The following is a 27,391-nucleotide window of genomic DNA, read 5'->3' as shown; positions in this document are numbered from 1 at the left end:
TCTTTTCCAGTGACACTTCCACCACAAAGCAGAGGACGAGCCCAGTACTGCCAACACACAGAAAGGCCAACGGGAAGTTATTCTTAGAGCCCTGCTCAGCTGTTGCTGCAGGATAACTAGTTCCAAATCATGCTTGACAGTCTCAAGATACTGCTGAGCTAGACAGGACACCTATGGCCCAGATCTGATACAGACAAAAGACAGAATTGTGCTAATATGGGTAAGAAGATAATCACACACTATGTTTGTTAACAAGAAGAATAGAACTGATGTTGTATACACACAGAGAGGCTGTGTTTGCAAGGAGATACACAAATTTATCCTGTACAGCATACAGATGCATTTATTTTTGCACAAAATTACACAATTCCTGTACTCCCAGTGCAGAGCAGTGTGTGCATGCATAATTACACCAAGCATTAGCAGCAACACCTATAGCTCAGGTTCTCTGACATGTTCTGTGCTAAGACTTGGTTTTAAGGTCCTCATTATTCTGACAGACCTGAACCACTCTGAGGACGATTTCCTCAGCTCGGTGTCTGCCTCAGGCTAACATCACCACAGGAAGTTGCATTCAGAATGGCTTGGACAATTCTGAGAACTAAATTAGGAGAAAAGTGTTTGCAAATTATTGATTTTAATATTTTTTTGTCTGTGTTTGACCCTTGGTTATATTCTTTCCACTGTCTTACTGAAAAACTTCTGTGCTTTGGAGCAGGTAGTAAAAATTGTGAGGGTCCTCCCCTACTATCATGGGGATCTTCCGTCTACACCTGAAAGTCCTTCTGAATTTGACTAAGTTACACCATCTAATAACATGCACATTGCAGATAAAGATTTTGCCTTTTCCACTGTTCCCAGGATGGATCAGGCAGCACTTGGGCTATCACCACAGAAGAAGTAAAACATGCTCAACATCAGGGATGAAGGGACTAAGCAGTTTTTCCCCATGCTTATTTTCTGTGTCAGCTGGAGGCTGCCGTGGTGCTAAGCACTGCTGAGGAAAACTCTTCTGGGCTCCCTAACGGACTTAGGCTGCAGCTCAGCTTAATTAACCCAACTGGAAAACAAAAGAGGAGAATACTCTGGCACAAGGAAGAGAAGGCTGGGAAGTAGAGGAGAAAGAGAAAACTGGGCAGAGACAGTTTAGGAAAAGGGATACAAGCAGAGACTGGGAAATATGGGCAGATTGTAGACTTGCAGGCTCTGTAACCACTGAAACATCCCCTCCTCATGAATAGAGCATTAATCCCACAGCTCCTGAGTCTCCCAGTTCCCCCAAGATGGGCTTCCTCCAGCCACTGACAAATTTGAAGTTCAAATCAATTACATAAGGTTAAAGTTCTGCAGGCACATTTCCATTTTTACCTTACCCAAGAGCTTAGAAAAAGCATATAAAACAAAACAACAGCAAAAAAAAATGCTGCTGCAGAAAGGAAAAGAAGGGGAGAAAAAAGAGGTAGTTGCTGAATGATTGCAGACTCACCCAGCATCTTCCTTAACCCTCCTGTGTATGCTGAGAATAAATTGAAGCATATCCCCCCCAGAACAGGGGGCACTGCTACCCCTTTTTAATTCCTTCTCAACAGCAATCTTGAATGTCACATCTGGAACAAGTTACCAAATTATGAGGCTGAATAGAATCAGGTGCAGCAGCCCTTATTTGCAGACTATTCCTACACATGGGAGAATGGGGTGAAGCAGAGTGTGATGACCTGAAGTTGCTCTTACTTTGTTGTCCTACTATAGCTCACACCAGCACATCACACCTTGTCCTGAAGGGCCATTCCAACTCCCCCCAGTAAAATACACAAGGGCAACCTGTGCTGTAATCAAGATGTGCCTACACAGAGCACATCCCCACCTCCAGAAGCTTCAGTCTAGAAACACCTCAGGGAGACAGAGGTCCAGGAAAGTGAAGACTTGGCCAAGGTCACGCTGATACAGCTCATGTGTTTAATCCTCAGCTCAGTGCCACAGCAACAAGGCAATTATTCTGCAGAGCCGTGCATGCAGCACCAGGAAAACCTCCTTTATAGCTGACTCCCTCTATTATCATCTCCTTTGGTGCATGTTTTAGGAACACACACCCTAATGGCTCTGGAGTGGTAAATTCCCATCAGTCTTAAACCCATCCACTTGGCAGCACTTTGCCAGCATCAGCAGAATAGGTGCATTATATACCCGAGTGTCATTGTTGAGACTACTTTAAATAGTGCAGTGGTCACTGTGTTCAGCTGTGTGTCTGCATGGATGCGTCCATGGCGTCCTGCAATGATACAGCACAGAGTCCTGCTGCTGGCAGCCAGCCGGCAGAGCCAGAGAGAGGAAGGGAGGAGGTATCTGCTCCGGCTACTCTGTTGCAAAAGCTTTCTGCAATTTATACATGCATTTCCCCACACTGACAAACCTCAAGAGGAGGCACTGTCAGGCTACCATCAGCAATGGCACTTTATAAACAGCTTGCTGCTGCTGCAAAGCACACCTGCAAAAGGCAAAATCTCTCCTTCTCCTTATGTAAATATCATCCTTAGGCCAGACATTTAGACAGGGATGGAAGCTGCAGGTATTCTGCACTTTGTAGGATCTGACCCTTCATTTGCACAAACACATGCCTCATGCTATCAACAAATCACCCTAGAGCAGCCACAAGGAGGGTGATGCAATTGTTTTAGCTATTTGCACAGCTTCATCATTACAGATCCATCATCACAAAGCATTAGCTGTCTTAGGAGCATTGTTACAGAGAAAACCTAGCATCAGAAACGGGCATATGAGACCGTTCAGTCTGCAAAAGATAGTCTATGTGTTTGCAATAACCACTGGTTTCAGATCTGGGTAGTGCTACCCAGAAGAAAGTTACTTGTTTGCTTAGAGTCAGCTGCAAGCAAAATGTCACTCCAAACTCTAATTTAATCCAGATCCAAGCACCATCTGCTTTGTTCCTCTCTGCTCACACAGTCTAGAGGCACCTGTGTCTGAGATGAAGGACGTTTTTAACGTGGGAGCGTGGGAAAGCCATCTCTGTTCATAAAATCCTGCTCATCAGAAATGGAGACCTTGATAAGACAGGTTGCAAGACCTGAAGAAACACTACAGAACAGGTACACAGGTGCTGAAAGAGTAAAAGCCACAGAGGACTGTTTTCCACATGCACTCCAGCCCCACCAGCTGCATTGCAGAAGGCAAGCCTGCCCTCATTTTCCCACTGCCTCCATCACTTCAGCCATCCCTCTCTCCGAAACAGGACTTGTGGCTCTCTCCCCTCACCCTGCAGGATCCCACAGCTGCATTTTGAGTGTTGCACAAGTCTCAAAGACCATGAAAAGCACATAAGCCTGTGCCCATGCACCCCTGCCCTTTGCGGGTGTATTCACAACAGTTTTGACGTGAGGTAGGAGCATCCTGGTGAGGCCACATCTGGAGTTCTGGGTCCGGTGCTGGGCTGCCCGGTTCCAGAGAGACAGGGAACTTCTGGAGAGGAGCCAGCAAAGTCTACAGAGATGATGAGGGGACTGGAGCACCTCCCTGATGAGGAGAGGCTGAGGGAGCTGGGCCCGTTTTGTCCGGAGAGGAGAAGAGTGAGAGGGCACCTTATGGGTGTATCTACAACCATCTCAAGGGTGAGTGTCAGGAGGATGGGGCCAGGCTCTTGTCAGGGGTGCCCAGCGACAGGGCACGGGGCAACGGGCACAAGCTGCAGCACAGGGAGCCCCACCTGAACAGGAGGGAGAACTTCTTTACCGTGAGGGTGCCAGAGCAGGGGAACAGGCTGCCCAGAGAGGCTGTGGGGTCTCCTGCTCTGGGGACATTCAGAACCCCCTGGACGTGACTGTGTGCAGCCCGCTCTGGGAGAGCTGCTTCAGCAGGGGCTGGGCTGGGGGGGCTCCAGGGGTCCCTCCCAACCCCACCATTCTGTGATTGTGTGGTCCCTCCTGCTCATGGAGAGCATTGTCTGTGCTCCAGCCCCCAGGGGCCTTGGGTGAGGGGCTGGAAAACACAGTCCATGGTCCTGGCTCCCATGCAGCTGGGACATGCAGCTTGGGGCCAGCCAGGGAGCCTTGGGTGGCTGCAGATGGATTTTAAGGACACAAGGCATCCACTTGAGACAGGAGGCTGGGCTGAAATTTGCCCTTGCTTCAAAAGTTTAAACCTGTAAATCTTTTGCTTTGACTAGAGGAAATAGGCAGGGGAGAGAAGAAGGGAAGTTTGAGTTGTTGGTGGTGGCGTTCGTCTGAATGCAGCATTGCTTTGTACTAGGTGTTGTTGAGTTTGTCAGGACAGACCTGGAGAACCTATCCAGGTGTCACTTCTGGACTTCTTTTTTTTTTTTGTTCTTTATTTAGTAAAACGACAGCATAGTGATAAGTAGAAGTAGGGACTTCTCCAAAAGCAGCGAGCCTGTCTAGCAACTCCTTTTGCCACACTGACCCTTGCTAAGTCAGTCTTAGCAAACCCACTCAGGAAACAGGATTTGCCATGTGGACCAAACCATGCTGCAGCAAGTCCATAGTCATGGCTCAATACTGTGGGCACATCGAACACCAAGCTGTCCTCTGTCTCTGCAGTAAATAGGAAATCCCCATCAGCTGCCTGCAGAAGGGAGCCCACAGCCCATAGCTGTGGTCCTGCCAGACGCCCAAGTGTCAAGATAAAAACTGTAGCGGCATACACAGGTGTAAAAATGCTATAGCAATTTGATGGGTTATTAATAACAAGATATTTCTCCTCTGTGGCCATCTGCGTCCCATACACCCCCACAAATCCGGCACTTTCCTCTTCCAGCTACAATCCTCTCCCCCTCATTCAGGGCAAATAATTCCCTTTTTTTCCTTGCCTTCAAACCATGCACGAAGGTAGCGCTCAACAGGCGGTTTCTCTGGTACAGTCCATGCAGACTAACATTGTGCCAAGCACCGTGAACTCAGAATAGAGGTTTTTCTACCAAGGTGCCAGAAATAATACAAATAAACTCTTCTTCTCTCCCTGGCTTTATATCCACAGCTCCCACACATCACTACCAGCGGGGCTTTAAAACTAAAACAGACTGGGCCTACGTGGCTTGAATTTATTCTGGAAATTTATCTCTTCTTGCTGAAAGCTCTGTGTTTGCTTGATCTTCCTGCCTTCCAAGTCCTACAAGTGCCACATGTTGCACAGCTGGATTCCTGACAGAGAAAGAAAATAGGATGGAACAGAGAACAGATTTTAAATATATACACACACACACACACACACACATATATATACACATATACGAAATGCAGTGGCTGAGGTTTTCAAAAGTCTCCTGTGAACTTCAGCAAAGTAGCTTCAGATATCTCTAAGGGACCTAAATGCAGGAAACACACAGCTCTTGAGCTTCCAAAAATCTGCTCACTGCGGGCAGAAGAGGAAGGAAAAAGAAACAGGCAGCTCCAAAGGACTTGCTGCTCTGAAGATGCTCGAGACCAGCTCTTGCAGGAAAGGATTTGCAGAAAAAGCTGTATTGGGGAAGGCTGGAGATAAGACAGCCAGGAGGAAGAAAGATAGATCTGTGTGGCAATAAGGGAGATGCTGACTACTTTTAATTCTCGAACTTGCTGGGGTGTGACTACTAAAATAATAATGTGTTTGGCCAGCTCAGGGAGAATTTGATCACCCTCAGCAGCCATAATGGGAATATCCCTGGGGTCCAGCACAGCTAATGGTCCCACACAGACATGGGCAGCAGCATCCACTTCCAGTGTGCCAAGCCAACTATAAAGCAAGAAAAGCTAAGGGGAAGAAAGCCTGTTCATCTTGAGCAGCTTAAAAAAAAAAAAAAAAATCACACCGGAGGAGAAGATAAAGAAAATGTTATTTCCTGTGAAATGAAGTATTGCACTCTGTAACAGGAGGGGCAAAAAAATAAAAAACAAAGCAAGCTAGAGAATCAGTTCATAAATACAGGAGAAGGTCAGCTTCCTCCTCACCAATAACTTTGTCCCGCAGGAATCAAGCATGGTATTTGATGTAGGGCAGATATTTGATTCCTTCCTCTGCGTGGGAAGGCTGACACACATCCCACCCACCCCTCCGTCCACCTTCCCCACCACGTAACAGCATTGCCATGGGCTAGTTCAGTTCCCTTCTGCTGACCACCCTGCATCAGCAGCAACCAGTTTAAAATCCACTCCCTCTTAACACTGGGCTGAGGAAGGGATTATTTTTCCTGTGCCTGAGAATAAGCAGTTGCTATAAAACCTTCTGCCTCAGCCCAGCAACAACGAGACCTTGGAAGAGGCTAATTATGGGTGGCAAAGTAAGTCACCCACTGGCAGAGAGCAGTGGAGAAGAGGCAGGCGAGCACAAACCTGCAGCTGGAGACCTTTTTGCTTATTATAAAATAAAGCTGATTCTGCTACCTGTGTTACCAGGGAAGGAGAAACAAGACAGGAGAGAAGACAACCACCCCATGAAAACACTGCATGGAAGGGACCACATTTTTCCTCTTCCAGCTCACTGTTGCAAGACTAAGTAGCACAGCTTTCAAGCATCACACTGTAACTTCCATGTCCTTGTGCAGGTACAGCAAAGCCTCAAAATTATCCTCCCCACACATACATACCCAGAAGGAGGGGAAGCAGAGCAGGAAAGAAGCCTGTATGGCCACATAAGAATGTTTCTGGGTAAAAGGAGGCTCAACACACCCTGTGCATCAACCAGTGGGAACCACGAAGATGTCTGTATGAGCACGAGTCCATGCATGACCAAGGGCTGAGAAAGCAGATTGTCACCAAGTTGCAATCTGCTGTGCTGCCTCACTTGAGTGCTCATGGCCAAGCTCCAGCTGAGCCACTTGGAGGGAGGACAAAACCTTCATCCTCTGCCCCTGGCAGCCCTTCAGTGACCTTTCTGTGATCAGAAGAGCCTGGACCAGCACCTCCTGAACATTATTAAAGCGACTGAGCTCACAGGAAGCCACATTTCCAGATGCAAAGGTTTGTCCAGGATTACACCATTTATTCCCAGTTCTGCAGTGGAACAAAACCTCAGACATTTTCTTCCTTTCCCCCTTCTCCTTACAAGCTAGAAAAAAATCCCTCTCCCACCAGTGTCTGATCAAGGGGTTTTGGAGGAAAAAAGAGAACTGTGCTTGTCCTAAATCCCTCCTAACTCTGGCTGTGCAGCAAGGCCACTCTTCCTTCACCGGTAATCTCATCCTGGACCTGCAAGACCTTTTCCTGAACTGTGAGAAAAATTGGCAACGAGCTGTGAAAAGTGAAGGGTGAAGAGACTGGCATTTTCTAACCACTTGTGTTTTGCATTTGTGTGTAGAAACGTGCATATAAATGTGTATTTTTATGTATATGTATAAAATATACACACATATATATATATGGATGCATGCATGTAGTTGTATTTAAAAGAAAAGGGACTGCAACTTCAACTACAAAATAATGAGAGAGCTGGGTATGCACAGGCAGAATGATGCAACCCAAATCTCTCTCTTACACTGTAGGACGATCAAGACTTCTCTGAAATGAATGCAAAAGAAGGGCACAAACAGCTGGAGAAAGGGTGATACATGTGAGAACTGTCTTTTCTCTGGCTCAGGCATAACAGAGAGAGAAAGTGTGTGTGTGTGTGTGTGTGTGTGTGTGTGAGCTGCAGATGAGTCAAAGTCTGAGGGCTGCCTTGTGTCAGCCATTGACTGTGTCAACCACAGCAGTTCCCGACAGCCTTTAATAACGCTGCTTACAGACTCCGGAGCAGGGCGGCACACAAGGGGGGAGGTGAACGTTTCTCTTGCAGGCTGGCACATAAACCATCCCACACGCTCTCCAAAATGTGGTACAGGCACCCACTGATGGCTCCATAATTGCAGCCCACACGGCGATGTGTTAATTCTAAGAGGTAACATAGGGCACAGCTGGGAGCGCAACCTTGGGTACATGGGAGTAGAAGGGGAGTCTCATGGCCAGGAGGATGTGGGGGCATGCTGGGGTCAGGTAGAGGTGGACCAGGTGGTGGCCTGGGGGGACCCATCCCTACCTCATTTCCCAGTGTGACGCCAGGTGCCTCCATGGATTCACACCCTAAACACACAGGTTTACACTGGGAAGCAGTCAGGAGACAAGAAGTTATCTCTACTTCCATGCAGAATGGGTAAAACAGAGAAATATGTACAGACAAGCAGGTCACATCAAAAATACTCAAGCCCTGCTGTCTGCCTGCAGCTTGGTTCCCCAGCATGAAGGTGGAAAACAAGTCCTGATCAGGTCTCATGGATGCTGGAAAGCTCAGACTCGTGAAGATGTTAAAAATGCCCAGCGTAGTTCAGATTTAGAAAGCTTTGGGAAGAGCTTCGGAGCACATCATGTTCTGATTATTTACTTCTCCAAGCTAAGGAGAGACCTACTTCACACACCACCTCCTGGAGAGGCGGAAAAATCAGGCATGTAAAATAAGAAGGGAATGGAAATTGACTTGATAGTTCCTTCCCCTTCCTAATGGGGAATACTTACCTAATTATGCCCGCTTGCCACTTCCTTTTCCTGCTTTCTTTGAGATATTATGCAGAGAGAAATTTGTCCTAAAAGTTGTTACTTTCATTCAGAGGCATCCCTTTGAGCTGTTCGCCTCGCTAAGGCAGGCAAAGGCAGCAACTCCATTATAAAGAAGGGAAAAACCCTCCTGAATGGCTCTGACAGGCACTGCCTTTAGCATCCAGCTCTTGCTACACATGGCTCACCTCTCTTGCCTCCCTTCTCTGTCCCTCACCCAGGCAGAGGGGTGCAGCTCCAAGGGTGCCTCATGCCTCCTGCCCTTGCTCAGCCAAGGTGAGCAGCTCCTGGCTTCTTGGAGCTACCGTGAAGGCCAGGCAGGGAAAGCCAGAGGCTGCAAAGACGCTCTGAGCCCAGCAGCCAAAATGACTCTGTCCTCAGCAGGCATTCGGAGAGAAATCTGAGACCTGATGGTCTCACAGCTGGTGGGATCCAAGGGGGCACCCCACAGCAGTCCCAAGTCCATGCCATCACTTGGATGACTTCTCTCCAAACGCGTCAGTGTCACAACCTCATATCCAAGCAGCTGGCTGCAGCTCAGGGTGGAGAAAAAAGGGTGGTAGAAGCAAACTATGACCCCTCCAGGCCCACACCAACATGGGTGACCCAACGAAAACAGAGCAAGCTTTCATTTGCCACCACCAGCTTCCCTCCTTTAGGGGAGGCCCCATTTAGTGCTACACTTCATTGCACCAGGAGTAGGGGAGGGATTGGCACACACAGGACATGCAGGAGCATCTCCCACCCCAACAGTGCTCCCAACTATCAATACAACAGAGGCAGGCTGGATGTGACCCTGCACTGACAGCTGAACTTGTGGGATGGGTTGCAAGGATTTCTGTCACAGTGACAGGTGAGCATTCAGCCCTCTAGACCCCCACAGTGGACCCCCCCCTCCACCCCTCCACCTCCAGCCTACACTTCCCAGGAATGTGCCTCCACCCCTCCCTGAGCCCTACTCTTGTACCTCAGGTGTTTTTTTCTCTTCTCTACAGGGAGCACAGCTTCCAAGAAGAAAAATACAAAGCCCAAAGGGATTGACTTCAAGCAATGAAGCAGGCTTTGCAAAGGAAGGTGTTTTATTCCTGCTCGAGGGGGTGCTTTAAAGAGCCTTCTTTTGTTTCCTCAAAGGTTGGGAAGGCTGTTTCCCAGTCCTAGCTTGGCAGGCCGGGGAAGGTGGAGACTAGGAGGGATTCAGAGAACTTCAACGGTCACACTCTGCAAGCAACAGCAGAGATTTCCCCAGGCTCAAGTCTCCATATCCAGCATCCTGCATTCCTGCATCCTGCCCTGCCCCGCAGGGGCTCATCCCCTCAGGGCAGCCTCTGCACCGCTGCACTGCCAGCTGAGCCCTGCACCTGCAGCAATTGTGCAGGACGTGCAAGGAGGGGCTGAGCCATCCCCCCTGCAACTACACCAGCCAGCCCTGAAACTTCATCTCCCAGCTCCTAATTCTGCATCAAGAAAAGCTGGGTTGCTTTCCTTTTTTCCCCCCTTTTTTCTTTCTCACCCCTCCACCCCCACCCCACCCCCAGGCATTTTCCTGAGAGTCCTTCAGAGCTAGGAGGGGAAGAAGGAAGAACTGCGCAGCTAATCCCTGCTGCCAGCAAAGCCAAGCCCTCCCCTGCCCCAGCCAGAGTGGCAAAGCAGCCCTGTTCCTCCCAGTGCCTCTGAACGTCCCCCCCATCCTCCCAACCATTCACCTCCGGGTCCCACCAAGCCACCCCTCTGCAGTGGCTGAAGCACTTCAGGGCTGCCATGGTGTGAAGGGCAGCAGGGTGGAGGAAGGTTTCCTTGCAGAGCCACTTCTGCAGTGCTGCCAGCTTCGAGGGGAAGCCACGAACCTGGTGGCTGCAGGCAGGGGACCCACGCATCTAGCTTTGCATCCCTGCTGCACTGCCCAGCTGTGCATTCTCCAAACCTATGGATGCATCCAGAGAGCCTATAAATGCTGCAACTCTGAGCCAGAGCATTGCTCAGCACCCAGCCTACAGAAGATACTTGCTCCTACCCCCATCCCACCCCACGCATTCCTGGGGAGCAGGAGCCCCTGCAGCAGGCTTTGTCCACCCACGGCAGCTGGAAAGCAGTAGTTAGGGCAGGCAGAGCAATACCCTTAGCACCACTTGCTCTGCTTGGCATCTTGCAGGCTGAAGCCAGCCTTGGAGGGGCCTCCTCTGCACAGTCTGGCTGGGTGCCCAGCTGCAGGGGGGCTCAGCCTGGGCAGGAGCTCAGGACAGGAGTAGCAGAGGAGCTTCCCTGCCTCCCAGCATGGAGGGATGGGTTTGCAGAGAGTGGGGGGACTTCAGCAAACAACAAGGAGCAGCGCATGCAAAGAGATAAGAGAAGGTATTTACCAGGCAATCGCTACAAGGTCCTGTGAATATAGTATTTGTGATGGATGAACAGACATATTATTACAGAACTTAATGCAAACCCTTTGCACCAAATGGTGACATGCGATTACTAGTTTGGAAATAACTAAGCTCATTATAATGAAACGCTTCACTCGAATCCCCCTCCAAAGGATGGATCTGACGAAGGAAGGAACCTGTGACGGGAACATACTGGGGGATTTGTTTAACCAGATCAGCCTGCTGGGCCAGCACAGCACGGTTGCTTGCCTCTGGCGTGGCTAAAGCCTGGATTGCTGGGAAGTGTTAACCCACCAGCCTGTGTGGACAGGGTGGGCAGTATCCCACACCCAGCTTTGGGCTCTTCTTGGCACAGCCCTGCGTTTAAAAGAAGAAAAGAAGCACCTTTCAATAATAAATAATAATGCTAACTATGTGTTTCTATAGCAACTCATCACCATAGCAGCTAGGCACAGGAGGAAAACTCAGAGCTCATCCTGCCGTCTTCAGGGTGAGGAGGCAATTGCCCTCATGGAGGTGGCTTCGGTGGTGGCAATGCTGGGACTTAAAGCAACAAGTCACCCTCCAGGTTGCCTCTGAGCACTGCCCACCCCAGGGTAGCTGTCTGGGAGGGGACTGGATGCTCTGGAGAGGTGGAGCCTGGGGTCTAAGGGGTGATGGGGGTATGCAGCCTCAAAAGCATTAGGCATCGAGGTCATTGCAATCCTCCAAATGAGTCCTGGGGCTCCAGAGTGGCTGGAAGGAAGGGGACTGTGGTAGGGGACGAACCCCCATCCCCCCAGGAACACACTGTGAAGGGTAGAGTACAAAGGGTGAGACGCCACCAAAAAGAGGGAATGCCCAAAATTAGCTGTGCAAATAGCACCCTGCCCCTAAACACATACACGTCCCAGGGTAACAGCTCACAAAACTCCATGTGTTGCTCTGCTGCTAGCAAGAACCAGAAATTTGCACCAAAACCCTGACAAACAAAAGGGGTTTCCCAAAAAAGCCCAGAAACTCACTTTTTTAAAGCTAGCAAGTCAAGCAGATGTGCTCATCCTAACTTGGGTGTGGGGCTTAGGGGTTCTCCCCCCCCAAAAAAAATTGCCCATTAAAGAAAAATCCAAGCAAAACCCTTTGATTAGCTCCACAACTGGTGTGGTTGTATTCCCAGCTCACCTCCTCTCCCTGGCAGGGATGTGATGACAGAGCCTTTTCCTCCAATGTAGAACATCCTCCTGTCCCTCACCACCTCTGAAAGCCTCTTCCCTGCCAGCAGAAGAAGGTGACACTGCCCAGGGACAGGATAGTGGCTGCCAGTGACCTCAGGCTGGTGAGTGAGTTCCCGATCGGAACCTCCTTATTTTTATCATCTTACTTTCAAAAAGTGAGTCATTTGTACAGGTCATTCGACTATTAGATGATAGTTAAAGGGGCAGTCACTTCTACAAGACCACCCCCGTTCGATAGATGGGGAAACAAGAAGCCAAGGGACTTGCTCAGGGCCATGGGGCAGCTTTCCGGCAAATCAAAGTCTCCCTTTGGCAGCCCAGAATAAGTTTCCCTAAACTAAAATAAAGCTGTGTTGCACACCAAGCACTTGCTATTCCATCAATAGGCAATTGTAACAGGATACACCTCCTTAGTCTCTAAATGAGTTTTCTTTCCAGCACTACATTATAGACAAATCCCCTGTCACAAAAAACAAATAAATCCCTTTTCACAATCAAATATGCTCTAACCAAGTCAAACAGGGCCACACGCACGTGCAGTGAATCTGCAAACCTTTTCCCAACTTCCCAGCATGATCATCTTCCCTTTGGGGTGGCGGAAAGGCAAAAAGGAAAGAAAAGAAAGACCATTTAATAGAAGAAATGAAGTGGCAATTCCCCAATTCAGCTGGGAATCAATATGTGGGCTCCTCGTGGTTTCTGTTTCAAAGGGGCTCTCACTGCCGAAGCCCAGAGTGACACCACGCCAGTGCTTGACTTATGAGTACTTCATCTCGGCAAGATATTTTTAATTTAAATCTTGCTGCAGTTGAGTACGAAGCCATCCAGGCTTTGATTTACTGCTAATCTGTCGCTCCGATTCCTATAACTCTAAACTCAAGTCACCAAACAGTTGTAACGCCAAGGCACTCACCAGCGAGGTTCTTCACGAGCATCGGGGGGCTGCTGGCGGCAAGTGCAAGTTCCTCGCTTCAGAGGAAACAACAAGTACATAAATATTAACCCTCTACATGCTCCCTGAGTCCAGCATCACTTCACTATTTCAAAGGAAAACAATACTAGGATTAAAAGAACCTCCTCCACCCTCACCTTTCCTCCCCCATGTAGGGTTTTATGCTCAAGGAGAAATAACAAGTGGGTTGGGGTGGCTCATTTTGCAAACATTTACATGCATTTGATGTAGCATTGGCTGCTAGGGCTCACCAGGCACCAAGATTTATTCCTCTGGCCCTTGCATGAGCTCAGAGGAGGGGGAAGTGTATGAGTATATATCATGCAAATGCCTGTAATGGAAACCTATTCCATATTACCTGCATTAGATACACACATTCGTCCCATCAGAAGGACAAGGCAAATTCAAGTGCCAGTCAGCTCCACTAAATTTATTGCCAATGGTTGGGTGGGAAGGCCCCAGCAGGCCATTGGTGTACGGATGAAATAGCAGGAAAGAAACCCAAGAGATTAGGCATGAAAGCCGAGAGAGATGGCAACATGAGGTCTCCCTTCTGAGTCACCAGTGCAAATCCAGCCACACTCAGCAGCAGGTGGTGTTTATTCCTATGCAAAAGAAGCCTGTGAATCTCAGCCGTTTGACTTTTGGGGTTGGAATTCTGTTTCTTGGCATGCAGTACTTAAAAAACACTGGAAAGCCTTCACAGCAGCAAAGCCTAGAGTAAAAGCAAGACAAGAGTGTCTGCAAATGACCTCTCTCTTTCTAGTGAAACCCACCCTGTGAGGTCAACGCCACCTGCTGATAAGCAGCATAGTGGGGATGGAGGTTTCAACCCCATCACTGCTCCCACTCAGGTCTTCAGGCTCTCCTACGGCCCAGAGAACTTGGTGTCTTCTATCAAACATTACTGAGATAGAAGCAGCTGGGAACATTGTACTTCAGCAAACAGGTGACTTCCTCCACGGCTCCAGGAATCACCTTTGAAGAGCACATGTCCCCAGCAAGGCTCATGTTAGCTGGCACACTGAGCTGACTGGGCTAGAGGTGTCTAAAATGAAATGACCATTGGGTTTCCAAACCAAAGAGTGCCTGTTCAAAACCTTCAGAGAACCTTTAAGGGCTCAGGGAAGGCTGGGTGTTTTGGGTTCTTTGCAAAGGAAAGGGTTGCAGAACAGATACCACACAACACCCGCTGCCGCTGCAGGAGATGCAGGGCAGAGGCTTGGCACCTCTTGGGTGGCTGCTTAGCACCTTACGAGGTGCAACCAAGTAAAGATGAGGCAAAATTAGCAAAGCACATGCACCAACAAAGAACAAAGAAAACCAGATAGTTCCGGTGGGATGAGTCAAAACAAAAACAACAGAGAGCAATGCCAGCTCCAAAACATCACCATGCACACTATCAGTATCACAGCACATTGCATTTTTGCAATGATCTCTCCATTCCCAAAGGTGATTAAAAGCATTTTGTAACTAATTTTAAAGATACAGGGACCAAGATTCATGATGGCACAGCTGTCCCCTGGCCAATTCAGTAACGCAATATGATATTTTCTCATTTTAAAGCACCCATCTGTCATTTGAACTTAAAAAATTTCAATCTTGCTTGGTCCTGTTCTGACCAAGCACTGTTCTTGGCTGTTCTTGAGCACAGGCTCAATGCTCTCATCTCCAAGTACCTCTTGGGGTTCAGTTTGCATTTCATGGCAGTGAGTGAGGATTCCCATCAACAAATGCAGACTAAGCCTTTTGCCTCCCTGTGCCTCGGCTTCCCAGTCTGCACCAGGGCAATGAGAATACTTTCTCACTGTTTTAAAATACTTCAGAATCTGAATGAAAAACATCTGAGGAACCCTATGTATTTATTCCTGTATTTTTTGTTGCAGGCCCCTTGAAAGCTCAAACCTAAGGAATATAAAGTGCTTTTCACCTGAACACAGTCATGCAGGGAAGCACGCTCATCACTGATACCCTGCAGTAAGTCAGTGGGTTGTCCAGACTTTGCAGGGACGGGAAGTCTCATTGCCTTGGGCGCCTGGAGCACACGGCGTCCATTAACTGAGTGTTGCAAGCAAGAAGGAAGGAGTAAGAAAGAGCCCTCTGAAGCCCTTTGTCACACTGGTGGGGACCAGAAAGGGCTTTTATTTGAGCATCAAGCAGTTTGAGGGCTTTACCATGGGAAGCAGTCATAATCCAAAATGCATCCCTAACCGGGGAGGGGAATTCACGGGCAGGGCATGAGACTTCTGAGTCTCAGAACTGCGGCTGCAAAGGGCTGACATTGGGCCTCAGTCTCAGCTACGTAGGAGCTCACTTCAAGGGACTATTGTGAATAATAAATTACAAAGAGCTAAGTGACTCCCAGGACAGCATACCATTTTGCTTGAAAACACTTGTAGGCAATGCCAAGCCTCAAACTTGGGCAGTGCTAGCTCCAAAACTCAAAAGCCCTACCTCTAACACCCTCCCCACCTAGGATCCCAACACAGAGCACAAGCCTATCCTGGCAACATCATTCTCAGCTTTTTAGGAAGCTTTTCAGTGTTCCCTTCCAAACAAGAAATTAATTCCTAAACAGTGTTAACCCTCAGCACACCCAAGTATCGTAAGACCTTGCAAGGCTTTTCACCCTGGAGCATGTGAGCACGCAAATCAAACCCTGACCCTCCTGGAAGGAGGTAGGTTTTATTGCAGCCGTTCAACATCGAGGAAATTGGGAGACAGAGACAAAGCAATTCAGTAAAAGGCAAAATGATGCAACAAAAAAGGGGCTCCAGCATCCCTCCTCACCCTGCAAAAGTAGAGAAGTCAACACGAAACTGGCTCTGGCAACCCTCTGTCCCCTGGGATCTTGCTGCCAAAGGCGGTTTCTGCCCTCCCGGCAGCAGATCTCAGCTGCTTTCGTGGCTGTGCTGAGCCCTTTGCTTTGCCACATCCACAGGCTGTCTAGCACTCGGCTTGCTGCGGGTGCAGAGAGGGCTGCTGGCAGGTGAGTGAATGAGGAAAGGCTCGAATATTTCCCATCCCTGTGGAGAAGTTCAGCATCTCTCTGAGGATTTGCAATAGCACTCATCCCTCCACTAGCCAGGTGCAGGATTGCACGCTGAACAGATTTAACACCCATCTTCAGTGCCTACAAGGCAGTTACAATCATCAAGCCAAAGCTTCCCAACAGCACCGTGACTGATCATCAGCCTGTATTTTAAAACACACGTCTTGGACATAAACAGCACCTCGATCATGCGGCTGTCGTTTATTTTGCATCTTACTGATGTCGCCGAGTGCTGCACATTTAAGATGGGACAGAAAGGAAAAACCTTGGACTGGTCCTTTCAGGAAGGAGACACCCCCGTGGAGGATGGGTCTGAGCAGAAGAGGGAAGAAAATCCCAGGCTTTCGTGACAGCGCTGGGGTTGCATGTTTAAACCTGGCTGCACACGGAAAGCAGACACACATCTGTTGCACTGCTTGAAGCCCGGCTCTAGTGAAGGATCCCACACACAAACAAACAAACACACTTTCCGAGGCAATTAACCACAAACCAAATGCTGCTCTCATCCCCGAGACCTTAAGACAGTGGCTTAGCCAGGGGGAGGAAGCATCTAATCTCACAGAGGCACACGTTGTAATTAAAATCAGAGACGCGAAGGCAAAGCAACCCCGTGCTCCAGGAGTCCTACCCGCTCACGGATTTAACCGGCTTCTATAGACAAGACCCGGGTGAAACAGAGGACAGATAAAGAGAGTAAGTTAGCATGCTTCATGCCTTCCAAAATGTTTGTGCAGGACTGGTGCACGCTCAAGATAAGTCCCTAGAAGGCTGCGAGAGTTGCATCGGCTGTAAACCACCACCACCCCACCACCCCGCCCCGACACCGTCATTGTTCGCCCAGAATAAGAGCACCCCCCGGCAGCCCCGGGGGTCCCGGTCCAAACCTTCCCTCCCTGCGGGGCTCACTCCCGCGGCCCCGGGGAGCCGCAGCCCCCTTCGCTTTCCGCAGAACCTCGCAGCGCGGCATCGCATCTCAGAGGCAGCGGGAGCCTCGGACCGTCAGGTGCGCTCCCAGCGCCGTGGCGCGGCTGCCCAGCGGCGCGGCCGGAGCGCACGGCGGAGCGGGCGCGGGGGCAAGTTTGACGGGAGAGGAGCGCGGCCACACGCTTTCCACCTGGCCCCTTCCTGAAGGCGAACCCTGCAGATCCTAGACCCGAATCCGGCACGGCAGAGACTGCGTCCCTTGCCAGTACGGGGAGCAGATGGGGCCCCGGGAGGAGGGTTTCCTCTGGGCTGGGTATGTAGCAGCCACATGCAGCCGCTACAAACCCAAACAGCACTTAGCCCTGCTGGGGCTGAGCAAGTGGGTTTGTTTATCTGGAAGGAACTCATCTGCTGCCGGAGTATTATATTTCCACCAAAACCATGTGCGGCTCGGTGTTTAGATCACTTCTCCCTGTCTACATAATTTAAGGGCATATGTCTGATAAACGAAGAGCATCAATACGCAGGTTTCGGTTGCAGCACACACATGCACGGAGGGAGAGGGGTTTATCAGCGCTGACTTCGCAGCCGGGATTTGGGCAGTCAAACTCTCCTGCACCTTGCAGGAAGGGAAACGACGGGGGTGTCCCTTCTTCCTTCCCAGGTGTTCCCCGCCGGGGGAGGGGAGGCTGTCCCCATCCATCGCTCACCCGGGAAGTGTGAATCCTCCCCGGGAAAAGGGCTCTGCCTCCAGCCCTGTCCAGCTGCAGCCTCATCGGAAGCAGGAAAAGTTTGCAAATGCTTCCAGCCCCTCGCCCGAGAAAGGCTCAGGGGCACCGAGGTGGGCAAAAATACCCCCCGAGGGGAGGAAAATCCGCAGCCGGGGAAGGTCGGGGGTGATTAGGGACGGGCTGCGACACTGGAGCTGCTGCCTCCGGGGAGAAAAGTTGAGCCTTGTACATTGGGAAAAAGCCATCGGGGACCCGGGGGTGGGGGGGGGGGGAACACTGGGCACGGCGTCCCCTCCGCGCTGGGGATGTGGAGGAGGGGGGATGCTGGGGTCCCCGCTGCGAACACCCCTAGCAGCCTCCCAAGCCGACCCGGGAGGGGCGGAGGGGCCGTGCCCGGCCACCCCCGGCTCAGCCCGCTGCCGGCGGGGGTCCCTGCCCGCCAGCCCCGACCCCCTCCCCACCACCCGGGGGTGGGGAGAAGCGGCGGGGGGAGCCTTCCAGGGGCCCCCCTCGGCTCCTGCCAGGTGTGGGGGGCAGGTACCGCTGCAGCCCCGCCGGCCCTCCCGGGGCATCCTCCGCGGCATCCTCCCACCAGCCCCCACTACCCGGGCCGGGCGAGGGGCTCCTTACCTGGGAAGGCTCCTCGCTTGCTTTGGGTGGGTTTGGATATATATGTGTATTTTTTTTCCTCCTCTCCTTTCCCCCCACTTCAGTCTTCAGAGCAGGCGCCGCATTGACACTGCAGATGGTCTCTGTGTGCGTGTGTGTGTGCGCGCGTGTGTGTGTGTCTCTCTCTCTCCAATCCCAAATACTCCACGGAGGCGGAACACGGAGCCCCTCTCTCTGCACTGGGCAAACCGCGTCTGGCTCGCCCAGAGCCGGGGGGGAGGGGGGGGAGGGGGGGAAAGAAACGCAGCTCCACTTTTCACTCCCCCCCCAAATTACCCCTTCCCTCCCTCCCCCAGCCCTTCCCCCCTCCCCCCCCCCCCCCCCCCCCCCGCCTCTAAATCAGCAGGGAGGGGGGGAGACAGGCAGCCGAGCTGGCAGGCAGGGTGCGGGCAGGGGATGCGCTACGGAGCCATGCCCGGCTCCGCGGCCGCGGCGCCGCTGCCTGCCCGCCGGGGAGGGCTCGCACTGCGGCTGTCTCGCCAGCCCTTCCTCCCTAGCCCTCCTCCCCAGTGGTGGCTGCCGTGCCGGCTTGGACACCCAGGCGCTTTTGCAAACACAGGCACACGCGCAGGCACACACCCCTCCGCCAAAAAAAGACGGAGAGGTGTGGAAGTGCGGTGGCAACGTGGAAGTGCGATGGCAACGCAAGCCCAGCCCGCCAGGGAGGGATAATGATAATAATTTTAAAAATGACAACGATAATAATAAAAAAATAAATCCTTTCTGTTCTTCTTCTCCTTATTTCCCTTTTTTTTTTCCCCCCCTTTTTTTTTTCCAGAGAGAGTGGCCAGTTGCTCCTCCTTTCGCCAGCCCACCCACCTCTGGGAGAGGGGAGAAGGCGGAGGGCGCAGGTTGTCTCTGGAGGGGGACCCTTAAGCCGCTTTTCGTCGTCCTAAAGTTTGCAGGGGATGAGGACGGGGACGGGGACGGGGCCGCCGCCTCTGAGTGCGCCCGGGGCTGCGAGCGCAGCCACTCTCCCACGGCTGCATCTCCGGCTGCCTTGATTTCTCCTCCGGGTGCCTTCCCTCGCTCCTACTCACTACTGACACCTAGGTTCTCCAGCCTGATTGGGCTAATTGGGAGATGTCGCTACCCCCTCAAAAAAAAAAAAAATATCAAGGAATCAAACGCATCTTGTTGGCTCCCTCCATCACCTCCCCAGAAACGCCCTTCCCCGCATCGCAGCTCTCGCTGGCATCTGCCTCCCCCCTTCCCTCTCCAGCCTGTGCCCCGCTCTCCTCCGGCTAGGACGGAACGAGGAGGGGAGCCGATCAGAGCGGGTGTAGGGAGGCTCAGAGGAAGATCAATCTCTCAGCTTGGGTGAGCAGTAATCCTAGAGAGCGGCTGCAAGCTGCTCTGCTCTCTGGGTCTTCATTTAATTCCTGGCAGCCGGAGGAATAATAGTATTTTTTCAAAGCTCTTAGTGCTTACTGCCTGAGTTTTGTGGCCAGGAAGCTGCTGGCCTGGCTGGCCGGACTGCCCTACAGAGCAGACCCCACTCCATGGGTTTATTCTCCCCATACAGAGCCCCAAACTCCTCTCTGCAGGTAATATCAGGGCTCTCCTGGAGCTGAAAGCAGAGCAGGCAGCAGATGGTGGGAAGGAAAGCAATGCTCTCGGGGTGTTGATAGCAGCACGTAGCAACAGGGCTGCCTCCCTGTAGAGACAGGGGAGCCCTGACACAGCTAGGATGGGCATCTCGCAAAGGTCTAGGGAAGAGGAGAAGTGAGGGGGAAGCAACTGGAGAGACCCTTTCCACTTTCAGGGGTGTTTGCCATCATCACATCAGGGCAGGGAGGGGAAAACCCTGGGAGGGAGCCTGCAGCTTCCCCTGACCCCATACAAGATGAAGGTATCCAGTGGAAATGTGGGGTGGGGTGGGGCGGGGGGGTGGCTGTGAAGGGTGTCCCACTGCTCGCTGTGATCAGAGGCAGGGATTGCCTCTCAGGAGGTATGTTGTAGAGCACCACACACAGCAGGACTCACCCCTCCTCCCCACAGCCTCTACCATTCACAGAAAATCAGGCTTAATCCAAGCTTTGTATTTTTAATTATCTTAAATTTATGTCACAAAACACGGGGGCCGGGGGCTGTCTATTTGCATCCTCCAAGATATTTATTTTTAAACAATATCATGTTTTTCTTTAAACAACTTTTATCTCCCCAGCGCGTGCCTGTGTGTGTGCATGTGTTTTGCCTGAGCTCTGGTTTACATTTCCTGATGGATGGATGGGGATTCAGAGCCCTTTTTTAAGGTGGTGCATAAAATGTATTTATTATTCTTTATCTCCTGCCTCTTGCAAGGAGTTATTTGTTTTCATTCAGAGGAACGAACACTATGTGAAGCCTGAAGAGTAATAACACAGCAAAATGACAACGGAAGAGCGAGACAGAAATCTGAGAGATACAATGGCAGGTTAGTAACCTCTAAAGATCACTGCTGTTGTGAGCAGTACAGTATTATTTAATGTCCAGTCTGGCTTGCAGCTTCATTTAATAAAACATATGAAAATCTCTTGGAAATTTGGTCTTATATTTAAAACTGGGCTGTTCTGCTAAAAAGGGATAATCTGGATACACCGAGATTACTTCCCACTATCTGGTGGGGAGGAAGAAATTAACACAAAATCTTTCTGCTTCTTAAGACAATGGCATGAGTCAATATATGCCTGTGCCACTTGGGATCATAAAGAAACGAGTGACAAATGAGACTTTATTTATAGGCCCTTTCATGAACTAGGCAGTGGGGGCGGAAAAGGGTGAGGGCTGGAAAACCCAAATGACCTCCCCTGACCTGTGAATAGCTGCAGTAAAAGGGCCCAAGGACAAGGAGGGCTCAGGCTTACCCTGTTGTCATCAAGTGGGTATTTTGCCCCCGGCCACAGTGACAGCAAGAGATCATGGGTCCCTCCAGAGAGGTGCTGATACCCCTCACTGCCCCACTCCCAGGGGAAAACCCACCAGGGCTCAGCACAAACAGCACCACAGCTGCTCACAGCATCATCTGGGAGGAGGAAAAATCATGCCTTCTCCATCCAAATGACCTCCCATGCCTGATTCACCCCCTGCTGCCCCAAACCACCCACTTTGTTCCCCATTGCTCCTAAAGTCCTGGATGCTGACAGCACCATGTTCCTCCCTGGCTGGTGAGCGGGACAGCGGCAAACAGTGCGCACATCCTTTCATTTCATGCCTTGTTACCTGAGCCACACACAGGGATCCCTTCCAACAACACCCAAAGAGCAGAAAACCCATTTTTCTGAGGATGTACATCTGTATGCTTGAATGCTCCAATAAAAAAGTAGGGGAGCCAATTTAAAAAAACAAAAAAAAAAAGAAGTAAAGAAAAAAAGATAGAGAAAAAGCAATCTAAGAAGTTACGTTGGGGTTTGGGGTCTCTATTATTATTATTTTTCCCCCGCCATTTTACAAGTTTGTTAAACCAACATGGTATTTAAATTGCTAAAAGCTGGAGCTGCTTGTTACGGCTCCGGGTTTGTGCCGAGCGCGGCAGCGCTAAAACCTACATAGCAGCGCCACCTGCAGCGGCCGCGCTTGGTGGCAGCCCTGCAAACCCCTAAACAACGGGTGAAATCTTTTTTTTTTTTAAAAAAAAAAGCCGGGGAGAGGGCTGCTATCTTACGAACTTGTTCCTCCAAATCTCTATATCACCCTCTCCCACTCTCCAGTCTTTCAGGTTGTTGGAGTTTTAAACAACTTGCCCCGCTCTGCTAACACCCGAAAGAAAATTGGCTTCTCTAGCTGTCATGGTCCCTGCTGCTGACAAAGGACATCTTTATCGTGCTTTGGGAGGGTGGAAAAATTCATTGCGTGATGTTTTAAAGCTGAGCCAAGGCTCTGTGTTGTCACTCGTGACACCCTGGGGAGGGACGGGGATGAGCTCTGCCCCTAAAGGTCGTTTTCACTCCGGGTGCTGGCTGCCGGGGTTGTTGTGCTGTCAGCTTTTTGGCAGTTTTACCAGCTTCAGGAAGGGTCATGTTGATAGAAAATGAGACAAAATTGTTACAAAAAAAACCCCCAAAACCAAACCTGCAAGACAGGAAGTTTGCAGAGAAGATCAGGATTGTGTCACTCGGTTACCAGCCACTGCCTTCCCCTTCAGTCAGAGCCTCTTTGCAACCAGTTTCTAATCACAGGTGGAGAAAAGTCCTTGAGAGGATCCATCCAAGCCATCCTCCATTTGTGCTTTGTCCAGCATGTCTTTGGAGTCTCAGGGGTTTGCACATTGGTTTATCCAAGAAACTTGGGGTGTCCTGGCACGGAGCAGAGCTGTGCAAGGTGCCCGTTTTCCTCTGCCACTGATTTGTTGCACAGCTTCTGGCAACTCCCTTAACTTCCCTGTCAGTCCTTGCAAGTGTACTTTTTTTTGGCAAATTTCTTAGCAGGACATTTATTAAATAACATTGGCATCCGTTATCTAATTTCCCCCTTCTTCTAGCCCTTTAGCAGCTATGATGCAGTGTCAGCCAGAGGTGAGGTTTGCCTTTGTTTTTACCACTTGTCTGGATGTTTTCTGAGGGAAGCAAAACCTGCTTTTACATTGTCCCAGGGAACAAACCGAGTAACTGGCAGGAACCACAGGCCTGCAGGGTCTGACTGTCCCTTCCCTTGGCTCTGTTGCCAGGGCTCCTTCCCATCAGTATATACTCCAGTCCATGTTAGCATCTGGATTCAAACACTAGGTCACCAACCCCAGTTGAGTTACAGGAAGCTTTCCAGAATTATTCAGCCCCAATCTCCCCTCTTTGTTGTAATTTCCAGGTCTTTGCCTCCCTTTCCATTAGCTCTTCTCTGCTCCCCTGCTCCATTTCATCCCTCCCCATCTCTACCTTGCCAGCAAGGTGCTACTGCCAAGTACAGCCTCTTCCCAAGCAACCCTGGGGATGAGAGAGGTGCTCATTCCACATCCCCTGCCCACCCAAAGGGGATTTATGGTGTACTCAGGCTGACAGCATCATCGGCACATTTTCTCCACCCATCTGACCTCTCCCTTCCCAGCCTCCCCCTACCAACTCAGGAGTGGTCCCTCCGTTCACCCCCTGCCCTCCCCCTTGAAACTCCCCAATGAACAATTTTTCTCCTTCTCCCTTCAAATATTTGTCGACCATTATCGCCGCCGGTCACACCCAGGCTGTCATTTGTCCAAACAAAACAGAAGGGGGATGGCTGCAGAAGAGGGGCAGATGGACAGAGGCAGGGTGAAATGAGAGCCAGGGGAGCAGTCAGGTCATAATGATAAGGAGAGTATAAAACACAGGCTGGGGCTGTTGAATTAAATGAGGGGACGCCTGAGAGGGGCTACTTCAAACCGCAGGAGACGAGCAAAAGGGAATAATATTGAAAGCAGGCAGGTGGAGTGATAAGATACAACCAGAGAAAGTCAGAAATTTTGTTGTTTTTCCATTTTGGGGGACAATGCAAGTGGTAAGAGCAATCAATCCCTGCTCAGGAGGGCTGGAGAGCATGGCGGGAAGATAAGGAACAGGGAGGTTTTGGAGGTGGAGGGATGAGATGGAGAAATAGGTAGAGAGGCAGAGGAAAGCAGGCCCAGGACATGCAGAAGGAGCTGGAGACTGTCTAGAAGGAGGGAGAGGAAGGCTGGATGCTGACACTGAGGGCACACAGCATTGAAAGGGGCTGCTGAATTTGGCTAAGGAGAAGCAATGCTCAAATCAGAAGAAATCCAAAGGAAAATAGGACAGTCTAAAGAGGGGAAGGGCCTAATCCAGAGATTAGGGCTTTATTTTGGGATTTGAGAGCTGGGGTCAGACTCACTGCTGCGATGCAGCTCCTGGGTGATGCTCCAGTGGGTATCACAAATGCAGTAGAAAGGATGGGAGCCAGGCTGGACTTGCAGGAATTTTCCCAGGAAGACCCAGAACTGCACAGCCCTTGCAATTGGCAATAAATTTGGAAAGGTGTTTCGGGAAGTTTCCCTCCCTTGAATAGTGGGAAAAGGAAATGCAAAATATCCTTTATAGCCTACCAAATCTCACAGCTAATTGTGGATGTCAGTCACGGCTACTTCTGAACAGGGGATATTTATAATGCCTCTTCCCTACGTAGCTTTGGCATTTTCCTCACTCAGAGAACATCTACCCAGCCACCTACTTCCAAAAAACTTTTAGGAACAAGATCATCTCTCTGCCTGTCAAACATGCCTGAACCTGCCCCAAATGAGTGGTGGGCACTGGTAGATAGGACGGTGGCAAAAGGTTTGTTTAATTAGAACAGAAAAGAAAAGAAAAACCAGAAAAAAGAAGCAAACCAAGCCCAACATTTGTGATTTCTTTTTTGTTGTTATTGTTGCATTCATGATTTTTAAGCCAATTGAATGGAAATAGGAGGGAGGGAGAAGAGGGAAGGCTAGCCCATATTTTTTAGCATGTGGGGTTGGCAGCACGCAGAGTTACCCACTTAGTGAACGTGGGAGACAGAGACGGGGAGAAGCATAAGCTCATCTTGGGATGTTGCGGGAACCCCAGTGAAGAACAGCTATTCTCATATGTCAGCTTCATCACCATGGTATCAGAAAGGAAGAACAGAAGGAGAAATGACAGAAAACAGGGGGGTGTGGGGCAGGGTGACTGAAGAAAGAGAAACAGGAAGGGGAAGTGAAAGCCATCTCCCCGATGAACAATATCACTTTTTAAATAGTGGGTACATGGTCACTCCGGTACCCTGGGTTTACAGATAGAATGATGCTGCTAGACCTTTTATAAAGTACCCTTTAAAATGGTCCTACATTCGCAAGAGCATGTCCTCTCTGGAATGCTGAACTGGGGCTTATTCAACGAGCCTTTCCTAAAAGCTGGGGAAAAAAAATATATATGCATGTATAAAAACAGGACAGCTGCCTTTTCCACTTTGTTTACTGGTAGAACCTATACAAAACAGCATTGAATTGCTTTCTTCTCATCTTGTGTTGGGTGGTTTCATCTGGTGAAAACGGACTGCGCTGGAGGGCAGTTTTGAAGAGCTATGACCCCTTTGCGGTGTTATAAGCTGATGGTGCAACAACTCAAGAGTACAAATTCTAACTTTTTTCTTCTAAATCCAAATTTTTTTACTATCCTTTACACCTCTGAGCATATACCAATTGCCAAGCAGATCAGGATAATGATCTGTGAAGGCTGAAATTCAGCCTTTGACCATAGCTACTAAGGATGCTTGAAACCACCACCCACACTCACATAAGCAAAATCTGGGACAAGAGACTTCTTCTCTATAGGGTAACACCCTGCTATTTTCCATGTTACTCCTATGGATGTTTTCATCACCAGTATTTATTTATTTTCATTAATCATGCTGAGATCTTCACCTCCCTGATTTCTCTACTTCCCAGCTTCGCAGGAAGATCTCCTTCATTCAGGTACAGCAAAAAGGGGCACAACTTATTCTTGCACCCAATTATTTCAGTTATTTTCCACCACTCTCCCAAACTGTTCCGTGCTCCTTTTGAGAGTCTGCTCATCCCAGATTCCTCCCATGTTTCAGAACATCTGCAACACCTACCTCTTCCCCATTTCTCTTTCCACCCAGACGAAGCTCTCCAAATTCAGGGGCTATCTCATGTTGTGAAGTTGCTCAGCACTTCAGTCAAAGCCTTTGAATAAAATGACCCAACATTATTGCTTTAAATCCGGGTCATTTTCTGCAGCTCCTGGCACCAATGTCTCGTTAGGGCCTTTGAATTAAATAGCTCCACTCATCTGTTTGAAGCCATTTGACTTCTCACCCAAGCAACCCGGCAGCAGCATCCCTCCCCCTTCCACCTCAGCCTCCTAACACCTTTCATGCAAATCCCCACCAAAGAAATAAAAGCCACTGGAGGTGTAAGCTGGGCCACGCATGTTGTAACCCTTTATTATCTGGGGAGACTCACTCAAATGTACAGAGAGATAATGTTAATGGAGTGATGCATTTTGTCTGATCTGTAGCTATCTCTGAAAGATAAATGCCAAGGCAAAGTAGAAGCACTTAATCAAAAATAAACCACCTCAACATGATGTGGTTTGGGTTTTTTTTTCTCCTAAAGAAGCAAATCTTGGTCCTGTCACGGCATATTATTTTGCCAGCATTATGTTTGTTATTTCTAAATAATTCTATTTAGTGCTGGTGATGGGTAGGAGGGCTGAGATAGAAAATCAAATTAATTAGAGTGACCCAACAAACTTGTGTTTGCATTGCAAGATTCAACATGGCAGCAAATCTAGCTGAGAACAAATTGCATTCAAATTAATTTAGGGAAAATAATTTGGGGCATATCAGGTTTGTTTAGGATCAATTTTAATAAGCTAAAATAAAGTCAAGGCAGTGGGTGATACCATCAGCCAGTCAAAAGCCAACTTTGATAGAGGTTTATACAGCTGAATGACAGTTACTTTCGAAGCCATTATTAGAAAAGCTTCTTTTTGGAGTGGCTCGGACAATTAAAAGAGCACCTCAATTACAGCCTCTGGAAATATTCGTAATGAATAAATTATCCAGTAGGTTTAACCCTCCCTTCCTTCACATAATTTCCAAATAATTAAATTCCTTGCCACATTTTGAGACATTGTATTAAATTTACCTGCAGCAGAGGATCAGAGAAAGAGGTGAGCCCTGTTTCATCCATTTGACTGGTGAGAAGTGCTGCATGTCTGATAGATTAGACATGAGGTTTTGGGGGGTTTCCACAACAGGGTTATATTTTGTAAGTGTTTTCTTGGCATGTCCCTGACCCAGTGTTTTTGCACAGGTTACATATGCTGAATGCACACAGCAGGACTAGGTCATGGGTATATAAGTCTTCATGCCCAGACAGGATGCGTGCATGTTTGGCCATCTCTCGCCCGCATCCCAGAACATCAGGAATAGACTCATGGAAGGCTAAATCAGCAGGAGAGGTTAAAGAGCATCAGCTGAGCCTCAGCTGAAAGAGGC

At 49.6% G+C, this 27,391-nt stretch overlaps 1 protein-coding gene across 3 annotated transcripts in view; it reads right to left on the bottom strand.

The window, feature by feature from the left end:
• Nucleotides 1–18,651, bottom strand: part of PLXNA4 (plexin A4) — a 455,375-nt gene extending 436,724 nt beyond the window's left edge. The window contains exon 1 of one of the 3 annotated variants that reach the window (XM_027801750.2): nucleotides 18,407–18,651. The gene's annotated coding sequence lies outside the window, so the exon portion shown is untranslated. Of the gene's footprint in view, nucleotides 1–17,005; nucleotides 17,185–18,406 lie in introns of those variants that run through there. The other 2 variants (XM_005436737.3, XM_027801749.2) reach the window with 2 other exon arrangements.
• Between the last annotated feature and the right edge of the window lie 8,740 nt (nucleotides 18,652–27,391).

This window comes from Falco cherrug, chromosome 5 (genome assembly GCF_023634085.1).
Source record: "Falco cherrug isolate bFalChe1 chromosome 5, bFalChe1.pri, whole genome shotgun sequence".
Taxonomy (NCBI): domain Eukaryota; kingdom Metazoa; phylum Chordata; class Aves; order Falconiformes; family Falconidae; genus Falco; species Falco cherrug.
Note: the sequence above shows the minus strand (reverse complement) of the source record. Positions and strands in the feature narration are given on the sequence as shown.